The sequence below is a fragment of the Suncus etruscus genome, chromosome 19 (assembly GCF_024139225.1).
Source record: "Suncus etruscus isolate mSunEtr1 chromosome 19, mSunEtr1.pri.cur, whole genome shotgun sequence".
In the NCBI taxonomy this organism is placed as follows: Eukaryota; Metazoa; Chordata; class Mammalia; order Eulipotyphla; family Soricidae; genus Suncus; species Suncus etruscus.
The window spans coordinates 20,231,486-20,237,997 of record NC_064866.1 but is presented as its reverse complement, the minus strand read 5'-3'; positions in this window follow the sequence as shown (position 1 = coordinate 20,237,997).

Sequence of the window (6,512 nt, the reverse complement as noted above, 5' to 3'; positions counted from 1 at the left end):
CAGGGCTGTGAGAGGACTGCAGATTTTGGGAATAGAATAAGGGGCCTTGTGCATGCAAAGCACATGTACTTCACTCCTTTGAGCTATTTCCCTGATCCCAAACTTTTTGGTTTTAGAACTTTTCATTCATAAAAATAGTTTCTTTGGCAATCGACGTTAGCATTACAAAATTATTTTCTTGAGTGGAAACTAACAAAAGTATTTTACCAAAATTAAGCAATTTTCTCTTGTATAGACCCTTGAGTTCAGTTTTCTAGACTCACAGATAACTAAACTCTAGATAAATTCTAAACTCTAGATAATTAGAAGGTTTTGCAGACTTAGAGATGTGTACTATATATCTGCAATAGAAATGTCTTGGACTGTGATTCTTAATCACAAACATGTGGAGGCATGACACGAGAAAGAAATAATATTATTTGGTGTCTGCAAAATGATAATCAGTGATTTTATAGTCTTTCTACTTCCAGCGAACTTACTTTTTAAGAGCTGTTAATAAATTAATTAACTAATTAATTTATGTTTGGATCCATACCTGGTAGAACTCAGGGCTTACTTTTGGTCCTGTGCTCAGGCATGATCAGGGAACCATATGTGTTGTGGATATTAAACCCATGTCAGCCATGTGCAAAATAATCAATTGTTCCCCCTCTGTCCTATCACTCTTTTTTTTTCCATTTTCTTTTTCTTTTCTTTTTTTTTTGTTTTTTGTTTTTGTTTTTGTTTTTGTTTTTTGGGCAACACCCGGCGGTGCTCAGGGGTTACTCCTGGCTGTCTGTTCAGAAATAGCTCCTGGTAGGCATGGGGGACCATATGGGACACTGGGATTCAAACCAACCACCTTAGGTCCTGGATCAGCTGCTTGCAAGGCAAACACCGCTGTGCTATCTCTCCGGGCCCTGTCCTATCACTCTTAATGACACTTAAATGACTATTTTACCTTTCACACACAAGTCTCACACAAAATGCTTCCCCATCAAAAAGAAACCGGAATAACTACTTCGTATATTATATACATGCCCATCTATCTCCCACACTGGATCATCAGTTCCTCTGTGGTTGAAACCAGTTTCTTGTTTATCATTGCATCTATATCTGTCTTCCTAGTTCATGTACCTAGTGCATAATTTTGCACTTGAGATATCAATAATACAATGAAAAATTTTGTAAATGAAAATTATGACAAACCTTTCAAATTCTAGGAAAAGTTCATAAATATTGTGTGATGGAAATTTTGAACCCTACAAAAATACTCCAAGTTTTACAGAACATGAGAATGTATATAATATACAGTGCTAATATTGAAAACTTTAATATTGAAAACTTTCTTTATGATTGGAAAGGCTTCTGGACCTCCTTTTAAAAATTTATTAGGATGCCAAGGGTCAAGGAGAAAACTCAAGTAGGAGAAACTATTAAAAGGTGTGAAGATAAGTAAATGTGTTTTTGCCTACCAAATATTTAAGGATCAGAAAAGTAGCTTCAGATAAAATTAGCTGGTAGATAATCTTTATAGTGAATAGTCCTTTATAGTGTTGATTTCACAAACAGATTATCAGAAGTACTAATACCCTCTCGTTAACTTCAAAAAGGAATTATGGACTGGTTTTGTTTGTGGTGCCAGAGAATAAAACTAAATCTCATGCTTGCAAGTATGTGCTATACCATTGAACTAGTAGTTTGAATTTTGTCATTTTAATGAATTTCTCGGAGGTACAAAGACAAGAGACCAATTATGATCCAAACTGTGATCACTGAGCTGGAGGTAGTTTAGAAAGTAAAGGGCTTACCCTATATGCTGGTTCGAATCCTTCATACCACTTTTTGTCTCCAAACCTGCCAGTAGTCACTACTGAACACATAACTATGAATAACCCCAGATAACTATGAATACCACCAGATATGACTCAAATTCACCTCCACAGAATTTTTAAGTCAATAAATAAAGCCAGAATGGGATCACTGAGATAAAATAATGACCAATTCAGTCCTGAGTCAGAATAGAATCACAAACTTAGAACAATGGAGAAATAGCAACCATAATAAGTTAGTTCATAATGACTTTAGACTTTAAAATAAAAAATATTTTATTATATCTTGAATTGGATGCTATCTGCTCTTCACAAGTTGAATTGATTACCTTCTCTTCTGTGATCTCGCTACTGCAGAGTAGACCTACAGTGAAACATTATGCTGCTGCATTTACTATTAGAATACAAAATTTTTTCTGACTTGAAAATTCAGATGATTATTTTTTTCCATAATAGTATCTACCCCACTCACTAAAAATTGTGAAACAAAAGGCTGGAATGATAGCACAGCGGTAGGGCATTAGCCTTGCACATGGACGAACTGGGACAGTCCTGGGTTTGATCCCTGACATCCCATATGGTCCCCTGAGCATGCCAGGAGCGACTTCTGAGTGTAGAGCCAGGAGTAACCCCTGAGCACTGCTGGGTGTGTCCCAAAAAAAATTTAAAAAAAAAAAGGAAAGAAATAGTGAAATAAGTGAGCATGTGTTTCTTGGGCCTATACATATTTTGCCCACATCACCCCTTTTTGAGATATAAACTGTCCTGCTTTCATGCTGGGTTGTGTACAGGTACTCTTTCCATCTTTGGAGAAAACTGTTCTCTTTGTCTCTCTTTCTTATCCTTTCACTCCCCTTCCTCAGAATTTCCAAATAAAATTTATTTTTACTTCAAAAATAATGTGAAACAAATGAGCAAGTAGAATTTTAAATATAAGACAATGAATGGGACTAACCAGTCTGAATAATAATAATATGATATTGATGCCACTGTGAAAAGCAACTTTGCAAATTTTCACTCTTCAACAGTGAAGTAAGTGGTCTTGTGAAATCACCAACTTCTAGTCGCTGACTGTGTTGTTAAGCACAGTTGGTTGACATCTTCAAAAAATACACTAAAAGCCAAATGCCAAAGTTTTGCCCTATGAATGGTTATTAAGATGACCCCCAATTAGAAGAGTTTATTATTGTAGCTACTCTATCCAGACTTTCTAGTTTAATGCCGCCAATCCCCTCACTGTTTCTATCAAATTCTAAAAAGGAGAGATGACTCAAGAATAACCCCCCTTTTGATTCAGGCTGTTTGTAGGGCCTGTTTAATTACTACAGTGTGTAGCGATTCCAATTCTTTGGGTCTCTAGAGAGCAGAAGATTCTAATTCTCTTATGTTTTTCCTCAGTGTAGTTATTTCTCTAATTGCACTTACACTTTTTGTGGCGAGCTTCACGTCATGAGCTGGACCCTCCAGCCCTCCTCTCTTTGTCTCTGAGGAATTCTGCAAAAATGTCTTCCATTTTTCTCAAAACCCATAGATGAGTGAGACTATTCTGTGCCCATCTCTCTCCCTCTGACTCACTTCACCCAGCATAATAGACTCCATGTACATCCATGTATAAGAAAATTTCATGACCTCATCTCTCCTGAAGGCTGCATAATATTCCAATGTGTATATGTACCACAGTTTCCCTAGCCATTCATCTGTTGAAGGGTATCTTGGTTGTTTCCAGAGTCTGGCCATTGTAAATAGCGTGGCAATGAATATAGATGTGAGGAAGGGATTTTTGTGTTGTATTTTTGCTTTCCTAGGGCATATCCCTAGGAGTGGTATAGCAGGATCATATGGGAGCTCAATTTCCAGGTTTTGGAGGAATCTCCATATCACTTTCCATATAGGTTGGACTAAACGGCATTCCCACCAGCAGTGAATATGAGTTTCTTTCTCTCCACATCCCCACCAGCATTGTTTGTTCTCATTCTTTGTGATTTGCGCCAGTCTCTGTGGCGTGAGATCGTTGTTTTGATTTGCATCTCCCTGATGATTAGTGATGTGGAGCATTTCTTCACGTGCCCTTTGGTCATTTGTATTTCTTCTTTATCAAAGTGTCTGTTCATTTCTTCTCCCCATTTTTTGATGGGGTTAGATGTTTTTTTCTTATAAAGTTCTGTCAGTACCTTGTATTTTGAATATTAGCCCCTTATCTGATGAGTATTGGGTGAATAGTTTCTTCCACTCAGTGGGTGGCTCTTGTATCCTGGGCACTGTTTCCTTTGAGGTGCAGAAGCTTCTCAGCTTAATATATTCCCACCTATTAATCTCTGCTTCCACAGAAGTTTCTAATCCTCCCTTGAGTGACTCAGCTCATGAGAAAGTAGTAACATGCCCAATAGTTAACAATAATTTTTATTCAAGTGAGAGGAGGAACAATCTCTCTCTGTTGAAGGAGAAAGTATCCAATTATTTTAACAATTCTTTTTTTTAACAATTCTAAATCACTTATATTCCAAAAAATTTTTATTTCATTGGGTTTTACATAAGAAAAATATTTTATAGTGACTTAAGTCAAAGTTCAGGGTTCAGGGGTTGAGGTTTGGGGGAATACAAGTCACAGCTAAAACATGAGACAAACATTGAAGACCAAGATTGATTTTATGCTCTAATTTTGCCATCCATAACATAGAGGCTCTCCTTAAAATGACTGTTCTATCCCCAAACCATATATCTATTTCAGGTAGGAAAACAATAAAATTGGAGCTTCCTGCACCCCCCTTTTTTAGGGTCTGTACAACTTCTTTTATAATTCTTTTTTTCTAATAATTTTTATTGTGACCAATGTGAATTATATGTCTTTCACAGTTATATTTAAGGTCCATAGGGACAGTGAAATAGGCCCATTCCCACCACCAGTGTTGTCCTCCCTCCATCCCTGTTCTCAGCATGCATCACATACCACCCTCCTTACCCCCGGGACTATTTTTTCAAGGTTTTGGAAATAGAGGAGACATTAAAATCTCTCACCTTGTATGTGTTCAACCTGATTTGATCTACAGCACCAAAAGCACCACCAGGCATAATCCCTGAACAGAGGATCAGAAGTAAGCCTTAACCACTACTGGAATGATGCAAACCCTCCCCCTTGAAAAAATTTTTTTTTTCTCAAGAAGTCCTATTGGTGTAACATCTTTTACTTCACTGAAAAACATAGACAGCTGAATAATTTAACTGCGTCTGTTTTCCAGTTATTCAGAATTCTGTTCATGAGAACAGGGGAAGACTAGAAGATGAATAGCCAATTAGTAGTGCCTATTGGTTTTCTAATTCAGTTCAATTGTTAAATAGGTTGTTGAGAATTTAACTACTATTAAGACACTAAGCTAGCCCTTTGAATACATAAATGAACCCGTTCTTATGAAAAAGATAAAACTCTGTCAAAAATTCTCATTCAGTTGTGGCTTGCCAACCATTTTAAAATAAATGTATTTTGATTTAAGTTGATATGTTTGGAATTTTCTGAAAAGTAGACTATATGTAGGAGCATTGGGTAAAAGGTAATTTCACTATGATTGTTTGTGATTTCCTGCTAGAATTTTGAGAAAACTGTTACTAAGATATATAGAATTTAATAAAAGCACATGCTTGATGCAAGTGACTTACTAAATTTGAAATCTGGTACTAAATTCTTACATAAAACGTGTAAGAAGATAACCGCTAGTAAAAATGGGTTTTCTTTTTCTTTGCTTAATTTATTTAACATAATTTAGAATCATTTGTGCTTTCACTACCCCATAGTTAAAATTCAGCATTTCCTAAAGGACAAAGGTGCCTTTGTATAGTCCAGATCTGTTTGGAAAGGCCGTTTGTCCCCTATTTCTCTGCTAATCCCCAGCTCCCACCTTCTTAAAAACATTACTTGCTATTTCCAGCACGTACCTTACTTTACAAACAAATTTAACTCTTTAGGTATAGAAACATTGCCTATTTTTAACATATCATCTGTCCGATTATCTGTCTCCTCTAAGTGCCTATGTGGTGATACAAAATAAATATAAGAGCTTACTTCTGAGGTAGTGAGTGCAAGCCATCAAAAGAAAATTACTCAGGATATATGTCAGGTTAATTCAGTTGTTAATAACATTTCATATGTGTGTAACGTTATTAGTTTAAGAGTTTTATCTTTTCTTTTCCTTTTTCTTTCTTTCTTTTTTTTTTTTTTTGTTTGGTTGGTTTGGGGTCATTGATGCTTAGATTTTACTACTGACTTTTGGGCATTTGATACACTCTTTTACTTTGGGGCATTTGATACACCTTTTCAATGTTTCTTCATATCTCACATATGAAAGAGATCATTCAGATTCCATTCCTCTGCCTCAGACTGATTTCACTCAACTTGATATACTTCAGATCCAAACATGTAGTAACAAATTGCATGACTTCATCTTTTCTGATGACTAAGTAGTATTCCATAGTGTGTGTGTGTGTATATATATATAGTTTTTTTAATAGTTATCTGTTCTTAAACATTTGGGCTATTTTCAGGTTTTGAGCATTGTGAATAGTGCTGCAATGAAAATAAGAGGGCAGATTTCTTTTCTGTATTGTGCTTGTTCAGGGCCATTTGTTTAAATACCTAGAAAATTTATTCTGAACATAAAAATGACTGCAGGTCTTTAAGAAAAAAAATAAATAACAAATATGTAAATACCT